At 36.2% G+C, this 22,194-nt stretch overlaps 1 long non-coding RNA gene across 1 annotated transcript; it reads right to left on the bottom strand.

The window, feature by feature from the left end:
- Nucleotides 1-1,819: 1,819 nt before the first annotated feature.
- On the bottom strand, nucleotides 1,820-15,557 carry LOC128627377 (uncharacterized). Its single transcript, XR_008391561.1, has 3 exons — nucleotides 15,479-15,557; nucleotides 11,850-11,894; nucleotides 1,820-2,181 (listed from the first exon to the last, which is right to left on the bottom strand). It is a non-coding gene; the product is annotated as an uncharacterized LOC128627377 (long non-coding RNA).
- Nucleotides 15,558-22,194: the final 6,637 nt, after the last annotated feature.

Raw genomic sequence — 22,194 nt, 5'->3', positions numbered from 1 at the left:
TGCTCCCGGCTCAGGGCTTTTGCACTGGCAGTTCTCAGGATCACTATTTTCCTAAATTTTCCTTTGTGTGGATAGGAAAAGGTGCCCCTTTCTCAAGGCACACCCCTACATGGCTCCCCTGAGCTCCTTTGCTTTGCTTGGTACACTCTTCTCTCAGATCTCTGCAATGCTGTTCCTGTCTCCTCCTTGGGGTCTCTGTACCTCTTGTCCATTGAGTGGCGCTTGCCCTGACCACCTGATTGTAAACTTGTACTTTCTTCTATTGTTCAGCCCACATTCCTTCTCTTCTTGGCTTTATTTTTCTCCATGCAATAAATCACCTGATATGCTACCTATTTTACTCATTTATTGTATTGGTCTCATCACACTAAAACATCATCCTTACATGAAGCCAGGGTGTGGGTATGTGTGTGTGGTCTGTTTTAATCACTGCCGTATTCCCAGAAAAGTGCCTGAAACATAGTAAATGCTCAAATGTTAGATACATTTTCATTTAAAGACTCCTTGTTATCTGTCTTCCTTTGTCCCAAGATTATTTATCTTCCTCTCAGCTTCCTGTTATCAGAAAACTGAGGTTAATCCCTAACTGCAGTTTGTACATTGAGCCTACTCTTTCTAGAAACTTTCTCTAGGCTTTTTTTTTTTTTTTTTTTTTGCTTCTGCTTCTTACCACCCAAATCCCTTCATATCTCATAGCTCTAATTACATAAACAGGCCATTCAAAATTAATTTTTATTGAGACACTTTTTATTTAAAGGAAAAATTTATTCATACCAGGCCACTAGTCAGCTTATAACTTTCTTTGGATTCCACACTTAGACCCTTCAGCTATGGCTCAGGAATCAAATAATGATTACCCAGGACCTTCTGCTTTCTCTTCCTTGGGTGAGGCAGACACCTAATATATCCTGATCCAGGTATTGAAATTATTTTTTTTAGTTTTGTTAAGATATGGAATCGTGACTTTAGTTGGGTATCAAAGGTTTTCAGAGTGTGCTTATCTGCATTACTTTTTCTTGACCCACTTCTAGTCATTTCTCTTTCTTTGTAAATGTTCTTTACCCCAAGTAATGGTTAGCCTTCTTCACTAGAGATCCCGGTCCTATAAATGATTATCATTTTTTGTCAATTCTATTTCTAAAAGATCTCTGTTTCCTTAGTTAGATTTCTCTAGACCTAACTTCTCACTTTAATAATATTGTACATCCTCTATCAGAATATTTAAAAACTACTAATGCAACCAGGTTATGTTTCTATCAAAATCTCTTCATGATCCTAGCTAGTTCAGTAAGGCAAGAAAAAATAAAAAGTTAAAATAGTTGAAAGAAGAAGAGAAAAGTAGATTACATGGTTTTGCAAGTGGAATCTAGAAGCATCAGCAAATAATCTAATATAATTAATAAGTAAATTTAATGAACTTACTAGATACAAGGTAAATGTCTAAAAATTAATTGATTTAAGCTACTAGCAACAAACTGGGAAAAATACAAAAATAAAACAATAGATTTCTACACTAAAGTTTATAAGATGTATTAGTGGATATTAAACAAATTCTTATTAAGTTCACACCAAATAGTTCTGCAAAGAAAATATTCACCAGTCATTTATGGAAATGTCCTATATACTTCAACCAAAGTAGAAACAAAAAAGTTTTATCATTTTACTCAGAAATACTTTGCTCATTCTCAGCAAAATAGATTCTTATACTCTAGCAGGATTGCAAATAATTTAAAAAATAGTGATAGTTCACACACTAATTTTTCAAGCATTTTCCTTCATGATTATTAAATGCACAGAGAAATACAACTAAGGGCTTGGAACATTTCCATATATTTGAATACATGTGTTGTGGAAAGAACAAGTATCAGATTCAAAGAGTTCTTTATATTTCTGATAGCATGCTTGCTTTTTCAATAACTGTGACTTGAATACCTGAATGAATGCAGGTCTGTCGCATAATTTTGTTAAATGAAAAAGTCGTCAAATTTAACTACAATTTTTAAAAGGTACATGAAGCAACCTCTATTTGCCTGCATCTTCCTTGACTGGGCCTTGTGGAGCACTTGATTAGGTTCGACATTGCCGAGTTCGCCCTTGATTGTGACTGCCCTCTGCAAATGCCTGAGAGCGGCCGGTCTCAACATATGATTCTCGGGGTTCATTTGGGGTTTCAATGGCAGCCTGCAAAAATATAGATATTGGTTGTTATTTGTTGAACATCTTAATTGACCGTTTTCTAGAGTTTTCTGACTATGTAAATGATATCTGGATATTAAATCATTGGTACAAACATTTATTTTGAAGAAACTAATCAGGTCAAAATGACTAACTCCCAGTTGCACAGTCATGAACACAAATTATGATTCATGGAAGTAGGCATGACTTCATATCCAGGACATGGTAACGCTTTATTTGTGTGCATTTAAGGAAGACAGGGGCAGAAGTTCATTTGCTGCACCTGTTATAAAAAGTTGTGAAGGCAAGTAATAGTCTGGAATGGTCTGCACAGCATGCCCAGTGGCACTTCAAGAATGACTGCATATGCCAGCCACGCTCTGGCAACCCCGTCTGTAGTCTTACTGTGACTCACACTCTGTTTGCACAGAGCTGGAAGACACTGAGGGGAGGGGCTCAAAACCTCCACTGGGATCAGAGTCACAAAAGGAAGCTGTCAAGGTGGAGGTTTTATAATAAGTAATAGGTTTGCATTTGTTGATTGAAGAATTTTTACAAAATGTATACATTATTCTTTCTCATTAGTTATGCTTCTGAATTTGATTCAGGAGTTATCTGCACGCCCCACATATTTTTTATAAAGCCTTGGCATTTTCCGAGGAATTCAACACCCAGAGTTTTAAACAAATCCTCATGTTTTGCAACTTTCATCTGCTCTTCCAGGTAAGAAGGAAAGCATAGGGTAGGTACACTAGCATTGATTTCTCAGTGAGATCCACCCACTTAGCACACACTTATGGAAGCATAGAGGTTACAGGGTATAGGCCATTCCCACGATAGGAGCTGCAGGAGACACTGGTTTCCAAATGTAACTCAAATCTATACACTCCTTTGATTTGGTTTTTAAAGATTTTCTTTTTCTACAGAATGTGTTTTAAAAAACACAAAAGATTTCTATAGTTTCATTGTATTCAGTTTAGATAAGCAGCCAAAAAATTCAGAAGCCCAGTCCAAAATTATTCTTAGTTTTACTTGCTAAAAGATCAGATTAAATGTCACATAAGAACAGGCTTTCTTGAAGGATGTCTGGTTCAGGACTTCCTGACTTTGCCATGAAGGAAAGACGCCGCAATACAAATCTTGGTCGATTCAGACTGGAGTGTAAGCTGTACCTAGATGTCTAAACTAGAAATATTATTTGCACCTTGTATCTGAATAACTCATAAGGATTTATTTTTGTCTATCTCTATCACAACATCAGATTTAAGTAACATTTTTCATCCTAATGATTTTAATTTAATAGTAACAAAAATATTTAATGGCTTAAGTATACTTCTACTTGCAGTCTGTCAAAGTGCCATTTTTCAAGAAACAATTCTTTGTCCTTAAGTAGAATACATACCCTATAACCGCTTGATCATTATATTTCTTTTCATGCTTCTGTGTGGTATAATTTTTGCACTTTAAATAATACACTATTAAGACATGTGGAGGATATTTTTGGCTATATCATACCTATGGGTATTTGGTTTTTAAACATATTATGGTTTCTTGAAAGGTCTGGTATTGCGAAAACAAATTTAGAATAAAATTACTCTCTTAACCATATCCCTGAAATGGTTTGATTTCTAGCTGTGGATAAATCCTAGTTCCTTTAGAGGTTACCTCTCCCCCTTAGACCAGCCATCCCCAGTAATTAGACTGCCAGCACTCTTGTGTTGACAGCTCCTGCATTGATTTACAGGGTTTGGAATTAAGCATTTTTTTTTCCTAAAGGATGATTGCTGAGTGGTTCCTAAGGTCTCCAACTGCTACAAAGATTATGTATTTTAAATTTGGTGTTTATAAATTTTCATTTCTACAAGATATTTATATTCCCTTTTCATACTTTAAATCAATTATATTCTAATTACTTGCTTTTAATTTTTTCTTTTGCATGAAATAAACCAGCCTGAAAAGGCTATACCTTGCAAGATTTCAACTACATGATATTCTGAAAAAGGAAAAACTTTAGAGACAGGAGAATTGATCATTGGTTGACGAAGTTTAAGGATAGAGAAAAGGATAAACAGGTGACACAAAGGGAATTCTCAGAGTGGTAAAAACTATTGTGCATGATATTGTATTGGTAGATACATGCTGTTATGTACTTGACAGAACCCACTGCACTATGCAGCACAAAATGTGGACCTTAATGCCTGCAAATTTAAAACAATATTTAGGAGGTTGGAGGGTCTCAGGGTGGAACATAGACTGTAAGAAGAGAATATATCTATATTACAAATATGTGAAGCCATCTCCTAGAAGGGCATGGGGGTAGAGGATACTGACTTATGATTTTGGAAATGAGTAGACTGTATATGACCAGAGATAAAAGGAACTGTGCATGAGTCCTATCTTCTAGTCACTGTATTCCATAACGGTGCTTCTCAAGGGGGCACAGGTAAACAGTTCTGATACTGATACACACTGGAATTGAAAACCTAAGTAAATGAATGGCAGATGGTGGGATTCCAATTTCTTCCTGTTGGAGTGGAATCTGCAGATAAACCAGGGAAAGGGGCTGGAGTGATCCATGTGGAAATAACTCAGAACTGGACACATTCACTATGGATTCATATATAGATACAGATGGTAATGCCTAGAAGTGGTTATAGATGTTTGTATTTTACAGGGTTTAGCACATATACACATATTTCTTTGTCAGCGAAGAGGGCCTAGAAGCAATGTCTCTGTTTCAAACGACGTACTGAACGCCCAGATGCTGGTTTCTCACATCCATCTCCCACGAAGGAGCCAGGACTCCTTGGAAGAAGTGCTGACTGCAGGGCTGGGGAAGGGAATAGACGAGGTAAGCCTGGAGCATCCCGTAGGGCCCCGAAGTAAGGAACTACTCAAAAATAAAACAAGACAGAACGGATGGAGGCATGTCGAAGAAGTACAGGAACCAAATGAAAGAGTTCCTAATGCCCAGAGTGGAAGGATTTGAGTAATAAAATATATTATGTAGTACTGGTTATAACTCAAGGTATGCAAATAGATACCCATGAGTCTATACTTATGTAAATAAATAATTGGGAAAATTAATAAATGTGGGAGAAGGAAAAAGTCCCCTGTGTAGGGAAGTTCCAAATAATTTATGTAGCTCCTTCCCCCTCGAGAAGGGGAAGCCCAACCCTCAGGCTTCCAGCGTGGCCCATGCACTTCCCAACAGAACCATGTGAAAGGGAGAACGGAAGGGGGTCATAACTGTCCAGGGGAGAAAACCGACAAATGCTACTTCAGCCAGGTGATGAAAGTCAACATCAGCAAGTCAAAAATATGTTTGTTAGTGTTTACTTTAGACAGGATGGGATGAAAGTTACACTTAACCTTCGTGATCTTCCTCCCCCAAATCCCAAACCCTAGTCTTATCATGAGAAAATATTAGACAAATTCCAACAGAAGGGTGTCCTACAAATACCTGGCCAGTCCTCCTCAAGACTGGCAAGGATACCAAAAACACAGTCAGTCTGAGAAACTGTCACAGCGAAGGAGACATGGCAATGAAAGGCAATGTGGCATTCTGGATGGGACCTGAGTGGGACCTTGAAATAGAACAAAGATTGGGCAAAACTAAAAGAATCTGAATAAACTGGGTACTTAAAATAATTTCTCAATATTAGTTTGTTAATTGTAACAAATATACCATACTAGCGAATGTAAAGAGTAACTGGGTATGCATATTGGGAACTGTGGGCCACCTTATAATTTCTCTGTAAATCTAAAAGAATTCTAAAAAAAGTATTTAAAGTAAAATTGCAAAAATACACGTGATTGTATTAGAAACACTTTAAAGCAACTGAGAATTACAGAAGGTATACAGGGCTGCTCAGCCTCTGTTTCATTTTAACTGCTAGTGATAAGAATATTAACATTTTGATTAATATCTACTTTTTAAAAATTTTCTGGGCATCCATAAGTGTGCGAGTTTCTTTTCTTATAGAAATGGGATCATGTCAAGACGTATTTTGTAATTTGCTGGTTACTTAACACTGTAACATGGACACTGTTCTATCAGGTCTATAGGCTTCTACTTCACTCTTAACAACAGCGTATTATTATGTAAGATGGACGTCCTCTCTAAATACTTTACCTCTAATTTTTGCTTGGAAAAACTAACAATTCTACCTTTCAGTGTACACCTTAAAGATATATCCTTACCTGCACTCCCACCAACAGTGAACTAAGGACCCCTTTTCCCCACAACCCCTCCAACCATTATGGAAAACAGTATGGATTTTTCTCAGAAAAATAAAAATCGACCTGCCTTTTGACCCAGCAATTCCACTGCTGGGATTATATCCTAAGAATCCTAAAACATCAATTTCAAAGAACCTATGCACCACAATGTTTATAGCAGCACATTTTACAATAGCCAAGAGTTGGAAGCAACCTAGATGCCCATCAGTAAATGAATGGATACAAAAATTGTGGTACATATACACAATGGAATTCTATGCTGCAGAGAGAAAGAAGGAGCTACTACCCTTTGCAACAACATGGATGGAACTGGAAAGCATTATGCTGAGTGAAATAGGCCAGGTGCTGAAAGACAAATACCATATGATCTCACCTTTAACAGGAAGCTAAACAACAAAACAAACAAGCAAGCAGAAAAAAAAAACCCAAAAAACAAAGACACTGAAATAGAGAACAAGGGGATAGTGACCAGAGGGGGGAGGGGGGGAAGTTAAGGGGAAAAGGGGGGAGGGATTTGGAGGAGCAAGTGGGAAGGACACAGGGACGAGAACTAAGGGGGGGTGGAGATGGGAGGGAGGTGGGGAGCAAGGGGCGGGGGAGGCTGGGATGGGAAAAATAGACAAAAAACTGTACTTGAAAAATAACTAAATAAAATTAAAATAAAAAAAAATAAAATAAAAAAAAGATATATCCTTACCTAAACTGACACATCAATCTGTTACTTAAAAGAAAAGTTGAAAGAATTTTGAAATTCTCTCATTTCTTTGCGCTATGATTTTAAGCTTTTAGGTCTCGATTAGGGACATAATAGAAACAGTTGACTATACTATTATTTTCTGTTATCTATTTTGTTTAATATTTACATTAAAATGGTGATCCATCTGGAAAGTGTTCCTTGCGATTAATTTTCTCCTAAATGGAAAATTGTTTCAATAACATTATTTATCGAGTAGTCTGTTTCCCCCTGGGATTTGAAGTGTCACCTTTTAATACATTCAACTCCTATATTAGTGTGGGAGCGACGGCATCGTCACTTTGGTGCGTTGTTTATCTATTTCTGCAGCACCAGAGTTTTAACTAATGTAGCCTTAGAGTGTGTTTTGAAACATGGTAAGATGATTTCCTCCTCATGGGTCCTCCTTTTATAAAATTTCTTACTTGTTATTACACAAGTTTAACTTTTGTTGTTAAATTTTGCCCGGAAGTTTTTTCAAGTTGCTTGCTTCATTTTCTAATTTTCATGGCTAACATTCTGAATGGGATCTTATTGTAAACCTTTTTTTTTTTCTGAATTGACTGTTGTTGTGAAATATTTCACAAAAGCTATTTAATATTTATAATTTAAAGAATACCTTACTGGGTGTTGTTTTATTCTACTTTTGCTGTTGTTACTCTTGTATTTTTCTATTTGGAAAATGATACCCAATTCAAATAAAGATAATAATTAACTCTGCCCAGAGTTACTTCATTTACACACCTACTTCAGGTTACACACCAACACCTACTTCATTTACACATTTCTTTGGAGGTTGTTATTTTGATCCATTAATTGATTTATCTTAGTAAAACACATTACATTAAAATAATAGTGTTCATTTACATTTTTAATTATGATTTTTCAAGAATGTGGCACCAAACTTCTTACTAGGCCAATGGGTGACTCTTTTACATGGAAACTGCATTCTGATTCAGTGTAAGTATTTGCAAAGGTTGGGACAAAATTATGTAAATTATTTTAAACTTGTATCAGTCCATTCTGAGACAAGAATCTGATAGTTTTGGGAAAGCCTAGTTAAATTAAACTGTTAGGTTACATTGATTAGAGTATAAGCACATTGGCAAATATCTCATTTAATCTTCATAATGACCTTTTTTAGTTTGATATTATTATTTTCTATTACCTATAATTGCCTAGGAATCAAGTTAATATGGAAACAAAATCAAACATCTCTTGGTACACATGTGACTTTAATTTATATAAATCTAAAACTTTTTTTGTTCTGAGTAAAGACAATAGGTCTTCATTTGGTTAAAGCAAGGAACCTACTTATATGTTATAAAGCCAGCTTGCTTCTGTCCTTTCTCTGCCAACCATGAGAAATAAGATTTTCAATGTAGGGGGGTGGGGGATAGTGTAGGGACCTAAGAGAGAGAATTGATGGCAGGGCAGAAAGGAAACAGTTGAAAATGAATAAGTAAGAAAGGTTTATGAGAAATGGGGATTCAGGAGCTGCTCAGGAGAGGAAAAGCCTTGGTTAAACATGACAGGGTGGTCTCAGTAAGCAAGTAAAGATGGGTGAAAATAGACGTGTCGGTGATTTGGTAATGGAGGGTAACATTAATTCATAGGAGTTATGAGTTAAGTTGTAATGTAGCATGTATCAAATTTACTGCTGAGTGATACTGAAAGTCAGACACGACTACAGTTTGGGAAACTCTATTGCTGCCCATATTAATCAGGTAACATATAGAATTTCACATGCTTGCCCTCCAAATGATACTGTAATATTTCAAACAGAAACATTGCCCTGTATGTACCAATGCTGATCCTCTGACCGCTCTCAATTGCCCTAAAATGTTTTTGTTGATTTAATATGAGATTTCTTGGTGTCATTATTTATATCACAACACAATGTGCTATTAATCTGAAGATAGATGCTACTGATATTAGTTGACATGTATTCAAATATATCTGGGAATATGGGTATTGAATAAACATGGTTCTAATCATTTTCTACGAACTGTGTTACTGTTCTTAAGGCATTTTGGTTTTAACAGGGAGGCCAGGATGGGTGACAAGAAAATCCAGAAAGATTTTCTCCTGAGAACTGAGAATAAAAGTATAAGAAAGTGTTTTTAACTTAGTAATGAAAAACACTTGACCACACATCATAAGTGTGTTCCAGAAAAGCAGTGCCATGCTGGAAACTGACATATAGTTTACAACCCATTGGACAACCATTCATGAAATACCATTGGGTGCAAAAAACTGCCTTAGACACTCTAAAATCATGCTATTCTACTCAGTTAGGAAATGATACATTAACTGCCATCTTGTGTTTGTGTCTATGTATGTGTTTGTGGCTCTCCAGGTGAAACTTGACTTATAGATAGTAGTGTCACGTGAGTGCTCTTTTTTAGCATGTGGGAACATATATCAAGATTAGTGGTTAAGGACAGGGAGGCAATATATAAGCAAGATTTGGAATTTTTAGGTACTGTTTTGTTAAAGGTGCTCAAGAGGAGTCTGATGTGGAAAGACTGATACCCAGAACAGAAGCTGCCATGGGAACTGCTCAGATGCTGAAGAGAGGGATTCAGTCCTCTGTTCTAAGAGGCTGTCTGGTCCAGCAGAGTGAAGATAGTAGCATCTCTGACATCAACCTACTCAGACAAGTCAGCATCCAGGTATCTGACCTGGAAAGTGAGACAGAGTCTGTCAGCCTCAGGATTAGTGTCAGCAGTTGTGGGACCTTAGCTACGGAAAGGAGCTTAGGGCAGAACTCTTATCCATAGGATAGATGCTGGCCAGAGCTGGTCAGATGATCAAACCAGAGATTTAGACACAAGAAACAGCCAAAACTCAGAACTGGGACAAAACACTGGACCACACTAGTGACAGTATGTTGAGTCTCTAAAACAATGGCTGTTTTTCTGATGCTCAAAGCCAGAACTGGCCTTGGAGATTTGATGTTGCCCAAGCATGCAGGATGAGGTTCAGCTGGGGAAAGGAGAGGAACAGTGAGATCCAGGAAGGGCAAAGTTTAAATTGAAGGTCAATGGTTGCTTGTTTGTTTGTTTTACATATCAACATGCAATGGGTGGTGAGTGTCCTTTAGAGATGTGTAATTCAATTATACATTTAATTTTTTTAGAATGCATTTTATTGGGTTTGGCAATAAATTTCTGCTATCTTTATAAAATAAATTGAAGAGATTTCTATCTTTTTCTGTGTTGGGATAGCTTAGCAATGTTGGAATAATTTTAAAAGATGGCCTTTTTATTTTAATGGCAGATTACCTTTTAAAATATTTTGTGTTATTGCCTTTATTTCTCAATTCTTAGCAATTTGAGCTACTTTACAGACTCCAGTATCTTACAGAGGAGGCAAAGATTGGAATGTCGGAAATTGGAAAAACAACATAGAGGACTCAAGAGAAGAGTGAGGGAGTCAAGGCCAGAACAGTCTCTCGAGGGCAGGTCTATAAATACTTCTGGGCCTTTCAAGGAGACATTGCTTTAAGGGCCATATTTCTGTCTTTTATTTTGATTTTGACCTAACCTCTCTTTATCTAAATTACATGATAAATATGATTTATTTATATTTATGTAAATAATAAGATGTTTTCTGAGTAACTAAATATTTTTAATCTTAGAAAAGCAAGGCTTTGGTAACCACAATGACCTTGGCAGTCGTGCAGTGTGGAGCCGCTGAAAGAAGGTGTGAGGTTCCGCAGTTTTTAAATGATTTGTGAGTCATGTCTCCTTCTTATAATGGGATGACTCGGGCCAACTACATGCGCGTACAAACAGGAAATGACAATAAGCTGCTTTTACTAACTTCTAACAATGGTTTCTTTCTGTTTCTTTTTATAAAATATTTTACTTATTTGTTTTTTAGAGAGAGGGGAAGGGAAAAAAAAAGGGTGGGAGAGAAACATCAACGTGTGGTTGCCTCTCATGTGTTTCCTACTGGGGACATGGCCTGCAACCCGGGCATGTGGCCTGACTGGGAATCGAACCAGCCACCCTTTGCTTCATAGGCCCGTGCTCAATCCACTGAGCTACACCAGGCCAGGCATCTTTCTGCTTCTTAAGCACGCACACACAGAAAGTTTCCGATGCTCAGAATATGAAAGCAATATACATATGTATATTAACATAATATTGTATTTATTTTTAATACAAAAATTTAATATAGGAAAATTTCTTAAATGCCTATTGTGTGCTATGTTTATTACTGTTCGTTTCAAATATTTTTTATATAGGCTCTCAGACTGAACATGAAAAAATATGGTTAGTATGTACTCTGCGTCATTACAGGTAGGAAACTTTTACCCTAAAATTAGTTAAAGAGAGAGTCTGAATTTATGAAACTAAATTTCATAATACAGACTGTATTATACTTCAAGTTTAATTTCTATTGATGAAAATTTAAGGCACATTTTAATTAAAATGAGAATATTTTAAATATATATAATGAGTTAATGTAGAAAAAAAAGATGCTTTAAGATGCCTTCCATGTTTCTAACTTGTATGTTACCCATAATGTGAGATTTCCTATGTGGGAAAAGGCAGAAAGCTGTTGTGTTTGGGGGATGGGGTGAAGCTGGATCTGCGCAGCCAATTCAGGCACACAGGGAAACACGTTCTATGTGTTTTTGTGCTTTAAGGTAGTTTCAGTTTAGAAGGGAGTTGTATATATTGCTTACCTTGCCTTTCTATTGCTCATATTGCCAAATTCGGGTTATGATTTCCTGGAGGAAGCCAGAAAAGTGAAATATACAGTTTAATTGTGTTTTCCAAGCAAGAAATACAAACTGACTTTTGTATATTACATGTATTCTTTACATGAGAAACAAAAGCCTGAAGCCACTTAACAACATAGCTGTGTCTATTTCAATTCTTTGACTATAAATTCCACAGTTTAGGAATGGGCATATTTATAAGCATAGGTATTTTATTAATAATACTCTCAAGCAAATTATGTTTAACCTGTCAGAAAACATTTTTAAATGGCCATACTTCTTTTGGATTTGAACAATGTTCAGCACGTGGACATGGCTGAATGTGTCATTCAGGTTAATATAAACTCTGTATTAAAATTTGATTTATATTTAGGAGCTAGGCTTAAGCTCAGTTTGAATTAAAAATTCACTAAAAATGTACAACATAAAGGTATACTCCTTATATATATTCTGTATATAACATAGTTGAAAAACAATTAATGGAAAACAATTAAACAAACATAACTGAATGACAATTAGGGTATTCTTCAGCAGAATGGAAATTGCTGGTAATTTTCTCAGCATTCGTTTCTCTGTTTCTCCTTCCTAATAATGCCCTGATTTTTGTATATGTGTCTATCTCTGTTTCGAAAAGTTCAGAAGCTTAAAAGGAAAGCTCATGTCTGGTCTAAAGCAATCCCATTATCCTTCCCACAGGAAGAGGTTTAGAAACCCAGGATTAATCCCAGGAGGCCACGGCAATTATTTCATGTGTGACATGTGACTCAGTTTAGTCCCAGGAGACATAAGGAAAGATTGCTGAGGTCTCCTGAGAAAGAAGTCTTTTCTCTCCTAAACATGTGGTGGTATAAACACATGAGGCCTGAAACTGCTGTATAGCCATTTAGCCACCAATTTGTAGATGTAGCTGCATACCTGGCAAAGCTGAAGGCATAGCAGGAAAACAGAGATAGTTGCTGGATAAAGCCAATTCTATCACTTGCTCTCCTTCCATACATTTATATGGAAATTCTTTTGTGGTTTAAATTAGTTTGCATTTTCTCTTCAAAAACATCTAGGTGTAGGGAAATGAGTGAAGAGGTGAGGGACTTAAGAAATACAAATAGGTAGTTACAGAATAGCCATGGGTGTGTAAAGTACAGTATAGGGAATGGAGGAGCCAAAGAACTTATATGCATGACCCATGGACATATCATTTCCCAATGATATGCAGATTGCCTGAGGGAGTGGGCAGTGCTGGGTAGAGGGGGGCAAAGAGGAAAAATAAGGACAATTGTAATAGCCTAAACAATAAAATTTAATATTAAATATCTGAGGTGCATACACTTATGCAGAAACACATTTCAGATTTTCATCATAGTTCTCTTCCCAAGAAATTTAATTATTTTAGGGAAGGTAATTCATTATGTTAAAATAAATAGAATTTATTTTAAACATTTTAAATATTAATGGATTTACAAATCATTAGAATGATTTGTCAGGCATCTATGCTGATTTAGGGGTTGAAAATTATTGCTTCTGATTTTGGAGCTAATTTTATTGGCGTGGCATTCTCAAATTTTGGTAAGATACTAGAAGTGCACCATCAGGAAATTATTAAAATATCTCCATTTGTCATTTGTTAATGGTTTATGGTATCCTTGCTTTAGTCTATCATGAAACAAGTACTTGCATATCTTAGGGTCTCAGCATTCTTCCATTCAGAGCTTCATAACAAGAGCTACTATTTAATAGTGAACAGTAGTACAGCTTTTGGTAACTCACACTTAGGTATAAACCTTTTCATTCGATCAACTTTCAATTATTATTATTTTTTAACAGAGTACCCAGTTTGTGCCAGCAAGGTGCTAGCTGTCGATGTTTGCCATGTTGCAACGACAGTCACTAGCTTCTAATGTTATAGGAAAATGAAGCAACCAGACACCGAGGGATTCTGGAGTACGAGGTTTATTAACGTGTAGGGCCCAGAGGAGTCAGTCTCCAAATTCTGAGCCCCGAACAAAGGATTCTTGGGGGTTTATATAGCCTAGGGGTCTTCCTGTCTACGTAGCAAAGTGGGATACAGAAAGCAGAATGTGGTAATTAGTTCTATCTATGGGGCAGAAGCAGAGTACAAAGGCTAAATGTGAAAATTGATTCTATCTGCAGGGGTGCTAGCCCCAGTCCTTGTGACTATCCTGCTATTTGCTTTTCCCAGACAGCCTTATCGTTCTCCCATGGCGCCTGGGGTTTTGGGTGAGCAAAGGTCTCCTAGGGCTTCTCCCTTCACTAAGGGCCTTGAAGCTCAGACAGAAAAGGAAATGAGTGATTAATTCAAAGTGATAAGAATTTTGTTTTATGAAAACACCTGGTGACTGGCAGGTAATCCAGACTTGGGTGTTTAGAGGACTCACAAAACGTGATGTCTAAGCTGAGACTGAAAGGCCAGGGATGAAATAGTCATTTTAACTGTGGAAAATTCTCAGAGGAGAAAGGTGTAGAAGTGGGGTTCTGGTGGAGGAACAGTGCACAGGCACAGTCAAAGGAGAGGACATGGCTCATCCCTAGTGACTATGAGGTGTTCAAGATGCTGGAGCAGAGGGCATCTTCACACCATAAGGTGCCTGATTCTGAAGGATCTTGGAAGCCTGCTTATGAATTTGAACTTTATTCTGAATGGGAAACTTTGGAAGGAAAAAACTTTTTAAAGAATTACTCAAAAGGGATGTAGATTAGAGGCAGGGAGACCAGTAAGAAAACATTTACAGTAATTTGAACAAGAAATGAGTTCTTTCAGGAAGAACCATTAACGGGATTTAGTGATTGAGTGTTGTGAAAGGTTGAGGTGTTCATTAAAGCATCACCTAATGTATTAAATAATTGGCAAAGACTTACTTCCACAGGATTTCTTTGGACTTGAACAGAAGTCTTATTCATGAAGTTATCAAGGGACTTCCGCCAAGATGGACCTTAGAGGCAAGAAGGGGCTGGAAAGAGGTATTCCAAGTCATGAAATTTAAAGACCTACATCCAAGATTGCTCTATCCAGCAAAACTTTCATTTAAAATGGAAGGACAGTTAAAGTGCTTCTCAGATAAGATTAAATTCAAGGAGTTCATCATCACCAAGCCCTTATTATATGAAATGTTAAAGGGACTTATCTGAGAAAAAGAAATTAAAGAAACATGAACAGTGGAAGGACAACAAACTCACAGTTATTAACAACCACACCTAAAACGAAAGCAAAGTAAAAGGACAGCTAGATCAGGAGTGGAAACATAGAAATGAAGATCTCAAGGAGGGTTAGCAACAGGGGAGTGGGGGGGGGGAGAAGGTACAGAAAATAAGTAGCATAGACAGTAGATAGAAAATAGATGGGGGGGGGCAAGAATAGCATGGGAAATATAGAATCTAAAGGACTTGAGACACATGGTCATAAACTAAAGGGGGGGTAATGGTGGGGATGAAGGGTAGGGTGGAGGGGAATAAAGTGGGAATAGAACAACTGTAACAGCATAATCAATAAAAATTTAAAAAAATAATTAAAAAAATTTTTAAAAAGTTATCAAGACATCTATACTCTGGGAAAGGGAGCATATGCAGAACTGCCTCACCGATATAATAAGCAGACTCCATCTTCAGAGTAACTGAAAGCAACAGTCTGTGTTTGAGCACCGTGGACTGGGCAGAAGACAGGCATGAAAGTGTAGGCTTCTCCACCCCAGGCGTTTCCAATGATCAATAATCACAATTTCATCAGTGCTCTTGAACTCCCAGGCCAGGAGTGACACTTGGCACAGATCCACACTGGATTAGTAGCTGTGCCTGTGGTTTTGAACTTCAGAATAGCAGTGAGGTCATCACTGTTGGGAAATTTTAAAGTAGTAGAAAACATGCATTTCAACTTATAATTACAGGCATTTGAATTAAGGTTGTTGGGGGTGGGGGTACTTGTAATTTGAAGAAACTGTTAAGAGAAAAGGAGAAACTAAAGACAGAAGGTATAAGCCCAAAAGCAATTTGCTTGAATGAACTAAGAATCAACAAATGAAAAGGGAGAGGTCAATACATTCTTACACTGAATTTCAGTTGCTTTTTATGATAATGCATCCTTTGTAGTAGTTTGTTTTTGCTTCAGTTTTTCTCTTTAGTATGTATTCTCTAAGAATAAAAAGAAAAGAAAAAGGAAATCTATAACCTTCCTCACAAATACTTTGCTGATCACAATATATTGCTACCCAGTCTCTTATGGAGCTGCTAAAAACAAAGACAAAGCAAGCTTGTGAACCTCTATTACATCCACAGTGTTTAAAACACTTTTTCATTCAAGATGAAATGTTCTACACTTCATATGTTACTTCCGACTATTTAGAGTCTGAAAAGAAAAATAACAAAAGGTAATCCCTGTAAAAATGTGACTCTCAAACTAAAATTTTCTTATTTACTTTAGGTTTTAAATGATATTGTGAATATAAACACACAAACAGAAAAGAAACGTTGAACTAAAATGTAAATTCAATGATTTATTACCTAGCGAACGTCTTGTAATCACGACCTAATTAGAAATAGAAAACTGCCTGGACCCAGAAGCATACCTTGTGTACACATCGCTATTTCTCACTTCTTCCACAAATTTTCACTGCTGTAATATTTATGGTAATCCCACTCACGTATATTTTTACAGTACTAGACATATGCATCCTTTCATACTATAATTTAATTCCAGATTTTTAAAATTTATACAAATGGATCACAGACTAATGAAACATACCCTATAGAACACATTTCATTAGTCTGGAATCCTTTATTCCTCATTACACTTGCAAGATTCATCCACAATGTTCTTTGCAGTTGTATGCTAATATAATTCATGAACACTGAATGGTTATTCCAAAATATATTTATCTATTCTAATTGTGATGGGCTTTTGGCTTGTTTCCAGTTTGCAGTTATCAGAAGGAATGCTGCTGTAACATTCTTGTGCGTGTCTCTGGGTGCACACACATTCATGTCCATCAGATGTACACATAGGAGTGGAAATGGTGAGTCAGTATATAATATGTAAGTTAAACTTTAGTAATTAATGCCAACCAGTTTTCCAAGGGGTTATATATCAGCTTACACTTCAGTCTCCAGGTTCTGAGAGTTCCAATTGCCCTGCCTTTTTGCCCGTGCTTGTTGTTTGTTTGTTTTGTTTTTATTTTGTAACTATGCTTGTGTGTATGTAATGGTTACTCATTATGGCTTGATTTTCATTTTTCCTGATGACTAATGACATTGAACCCCTTTTCATGTTTCTTTTCTCTTCCTTGAAGTGCCTATTTAAATCTTTTGCCCATTTTTTATTGAGATGTCATTTTCTTACTGATTGGAAGACATCTTCTTATAGATTTAGTAGGAGAACTCTTTGTCAAGTTCATGTATCACACACACACAGGGCCTCCCAGTGTGTGTGTGTATCTTGCTTTTTTCTCACTTTGTGGAGTCTTTCTATAAACAGTGGTTGCTGGTTCTGATGTACTCCATTTTGTTAATCTGTTTCTTTATGGTTAGTGCATTTTCTGCCTTTTGAAAAGCTTTTTTCTTTCTCTAAGGTTATAAAGATATTATCTTTAACTATGCTCTAGAATGTTTGTTATTTGCTTTTCACATATAGATCTAAAAATCTGTCAAGAATTCATTGTTTGTACAAGGTAGAGAATAACTTCCAATTTTCAATTAATATCCAATTGTCCCAGCGCATTTTACTCCACACTCTTTACAGTACTAATTTTTCATAAATCAACAGTCTATGTAAGTATAGGTCAGTTTGTGTGATTCTCATTCTAATTAATTTCTCTAACATATTCTTTCACCAATAACTCACTCTTTTATTTTTTATTTCTTTCATTTATCCTTACCCTAGGACATATCATTTCTTTTAGAGAGCAAGGAAGGGGGAAAGAGGCAGAGAGAGAGGGAGAAAGGCAGAGAGAGAGAGAGAGAGAAATTTGTGAGAGAAGTATCAAATTAGTTGCCTCTCATACACTCCCTGACCAGGGATCAAATCCACAACCTGAGTGTGTGCCCTGCAGTTTCAGTCTATGGGGTGTTGCTCTAACTGACTGAGCCACACCAGCCAGGGCATTACTCATTGCTTTAAATAAGCATTATTATTATTGTTCTATACAGTCAATGTTTATTCATATTTACTCACTTATATGCCCTTTATATTACTCTTCATTCTTCAATCTAAATTCATTTTCATCTGCCTGCATCCCAAACTTCCACCTGAACTTATTTTTAAAAAATAGTAAAAAAGATGACTTTTGGTAGAAGTCCGCTGGAGGGAAGGAACTTCTTTTAATTTTTGTTTTCTGAAAAAAAAATTTACGTCTTTTTATTCTTGAAGTATATTTTTGTTGGGTATAAAATCCTGGGTTAACAGTTATTATTCGCATTCCCATAAATATATTATTCCACTCTCTTGTTTTTGTTTTTATCTCTTGAGAAGATGCCTCTCTATCCAATAACTGCTCTTTTGAAGACAGTGTGTCTTATTTCCCTTGCTTTCTTTTTTACAGAGTGGGTGGGTTTAATGAGTTTGCTACGATACACCTATGTATAAATTTCTTTTATCCTCCTTAAGGTTGGTAGGAATTCTGAAATCTGTAGTTTAATATGTTTCATCAATTTTGTAGAGTTCTCAATTATCTATTCAATATTTCTTTTACTTACATTTTTTCTTTCCTATGTGCATGATATTTCAAATACTTACATGTTATAATTCTTGCTGTTTCCTCTAACTCTTGTATTGATTATTCTGTATTCTCATTAGCTCTCTTTTTGTTTCAATTATAAATGGCATCTTATAAAGGTTATATTTTATAATGTTATTTTCTAGCAAATAATAATAAAATTTTCTTTGTATGTTGAGCTTGTATCTAGCTACTTTGCTACAGTTACTTAACTTTTCTAATATTTTGTCTATATATTGTTTTCTAGGTAGAAAATCATGTCATATGCAAATAACATAAATTTTTTTCTCTCGGATACTTAGAACATTGAGCTTGGCCTCATGACTTGTTTTACCCATTGGAATATTATTAAACAGGATGGGAGTGGAAGCTTAAACTATGGTTGTACCATTGAGCTGGTCTTTTGAAATTGTATCTTTAGGTATGAGGATACCACCCCTTAAATAATCATTGGTCCAAAGAAAGTGAAAGACACAAGTTGAAGATCTGGATTCAACCCATGGCTTAGAGAGAGCATAACCAGACCCACACTATATAGCAAAGTGAGAAATAAATGTTTATTATGGGACATCACAGAGATTATGTGGTTCTTTTGGCAATAGCAGACTGATACAACAATAAACCCTTAGTCATGGGAGAGTGTTCCCATTTCAATAAATTCCAACCAACCTTACAATCTATTCCCCTTTATATTCTATCCCTCATAGTTTTTTAACTATAAAAACAACTCTCACACATATTCTCTTGGCCTCTACCTTTATATTTTTGGCAGCTTTGGCAATTTTTTGGTGTGTAAATTCTTTTCTCTCAAAGTGGGTGTTTTAAGAAAAAAATGCCACCATTGGAAGCTGGCTAGGTTAACAGAGCCAAACACTTGAGAGCTATAACACAAGTAGACAGCCATAGCCATTCACATGGTAAGAAGTTAAGATGAACCACTATTGAGTTTCAGATACTATTCTAGGTGCTTTCATATATATCTATTTATTTAATCTTGCCAATATTTTATTGTGCTAGCCATTTTTCATAGATAGTACTGGATCATGATTCACCCTGACTTCAATGCCCATGTTCTCACTACTAAACTCATATTTTTAATGGAAGTATAATCTATAGAACAAGCACTATCAGCACCATCAGACAGGTTGTTAAAAATGCAGTGTTTCAGGCCCAACTCAGACCTTCTGAATCAGAATCTTCATTCTAACAAGCTTTCTACATGAGTCCATGCACATTAAACTTTGAGAAGCAATACATCATAGCATATATTCTTCTCAGCATATGTGTCTTGGGAGAACTTAGAAATATTTAAGAATGGCCTTTGTAAAATAGGTCTTAAAAGAGTCTTGGTAAATAAAAATAGCTTAAGTGTTCCAGTGGCCTTAAAACAAGTCCAAGTTGAGTTTCAGTTTATGGAAATTCTGGCTATTTTTGTGACTATCTCTTTCCCTCATCCATATTAGTAAACTGTAAATTATTTGAATAAGTTATAGTGAAAGATTTTTTTATCAAGGAGCTCCTCTGGGCTAAATATAGTTTTAGGCTAGACTAAACAGTAAGACATATTTCATATTCTTAAATAGCATTTAATATAAATGGGAAAAAAAGATGAAACCAAAAGAAAAAAACAGAAAAAACAAAAGAGCACATAAACAAAGATCTATAATAGAAGAGGCATATTATAGAAACATGTGTTTTATGGGAGCTGCTGGAGTTTTTAGTGACCAGAGATACATAAGTTCTGATCATAAGGCTTCCTGCAAAGGTGATTCTAATCATTATTTTAAGGGAAGAACTGGGATTCATAAGGCAGTAAGTACTGAAGCATTTCATTAAGTGGCAATGACAAAAATATTTATTTAGATATGGGGTCAAGAAAATCATAATTCATATATAGAAGTAAAGATATTTGTTGAGGTAAGATTTAGCTAAGGGTCCATGTTTGATCAAGTATGTCAAGCATAGAAAAAAGTTAAGGAATAGCAGAGAAGGAAAGGAAAGGAAGAGGGGAAGAATGCTGTATGTATATGTGTTTGTCTGGTTTCTGCAGAGAAATACAAACTGCAGACCTGCAGACCTGAGAGAGAGACAGAGAGAGAGACAGAGAGAGAGATTGTAAGGAATCGGATCCTGCAATTTTGGGGTTGGCAAGTCCAAAAATTTGTAAGGAAGGACAGCAGACTGGAAATTCTGGCAAAAGTTGATGTGCTAGTTTTGAGCATGGAAGCAGTCTGGAGGAGGGATTATTTCCTCTTGTAGGTACCTCAGTCTTTTCTTAAGGCTTTGAACTAACTGCATGAAGCCCACCCATGTTAAGCCCACTTTGAGTAAGTGCTTTACTCAAAGTCTACTGCTTTAAATATTAAACATATGTGATATCTAGACTAGTGTTTGACAAAACAAATGAGCACCATAGCTTAGTCAAGTTGACACATAAAATTAACCATCACATCATATATGGAAGCACTAAAATTGTCTAAGATGACCTTTCTGGGCTGGTGGGATAGTGTAATTACAGCCAATGTCACTGCCAACATCTGTAGTGCAGGCGTGGTCAATGAGGTTGCATCAATTTTTATTACATTTAGGAAATGTCTTTTAACTGCATTTTGACTATTAGGTTGACATTAATAGGTATTCAGTGCCAATATCACAAAAGTTGACATAACATTCCCCATGTTACTCAGCAAAATTAGAATTGTTTTTCAGTTCTGGACACCAGATTTCACCAAAGTACAGTTCCTCTAGAGTAGAGTGTCCAGACTAGTTTGCTCTTGAGTTAAGAAGGTTTAGGAGAATTCAATAGTTGATTGTTAAGATAACACAAGATAAATTTAAAGTTACTCTGTGTTTCTCCAGAGCACAGATTAGGACCCATGCATTAGAAATGCATCAGGTAAGTACAACTTCTGAGCACATAGAACTTCACACAGCTGAGCCGACTATCTAGTAAATCATTCCTGGAAGCACTGAGCTGAACCTGGCTTACACTTTTGAAGAGATAGCATGGAGGAGTTTCCTGGGTAGAATTTCGGGTTGTCTATTATGCCTCTAAGATGCTGTGATTCAAAGGCAGTGTTTTTGCTTAGTCATTTTGTGGCCAGTTCCTCCGCTAAATAAATATTTGGGCATGAGCTATGTAAAAAAGAACAAGACAACGTTGGGGCATTTAGCTGCTCTTTTGATCTCTGTGTTTGCTTTTAGATCAACAGTGAAGAAAGTGAGTAGAGTGGTGGACCTATGGATAAACTTCATTTCTTTTATGCTTTTCTGTATTTTCCAAATTTTCTACAATGAATGTGCATTAATGTTATTTTTAACAAAGCAAAGGGAGTGGGCACCAGGCTACAGTCTACTTTATGCTGACCACAAATGAGCCTGTGTATGGAAGCCTTTCCGGCCCTTAGAATAGTGCAGGGGTCTGTACAGCAGCTGGGAGGCAAGAGAAGCCAGAACTTTGCATAACCTCTTATTTTTTTAAAAAAGTCTCATCGTGGTTTTGACCAGTATTTTTTAGCATACAGCTATTCCAGGCCCCCTATTTTCTAGCAGATTCATAACACCAAAATTAACATGTGATTTTGCTTTTCTTT

This window comes from Artibeus jamaicensis, unplaced genomic scaffold (assembly GCF_021234435.1).
Source record: "Artibeus jamaicensis isolate MK-2021 breed Jamaican fruit bat unplaced genomic scaffold, CSHL_Jam_final contig_387, whole genome shotgun sequence".
Lineage (NCBI taxonomy): Eukaryota > Metazoa > Chordata > Mammalia > Chiroptera > Phyllostomidae > Artibeus > Artibeus jamaicensis.
The sequence above is the reverse complement of the archived record's forward strand: the minus strand, read 5'-3'. Positions and strand labels throughout refer to the sequence as shown.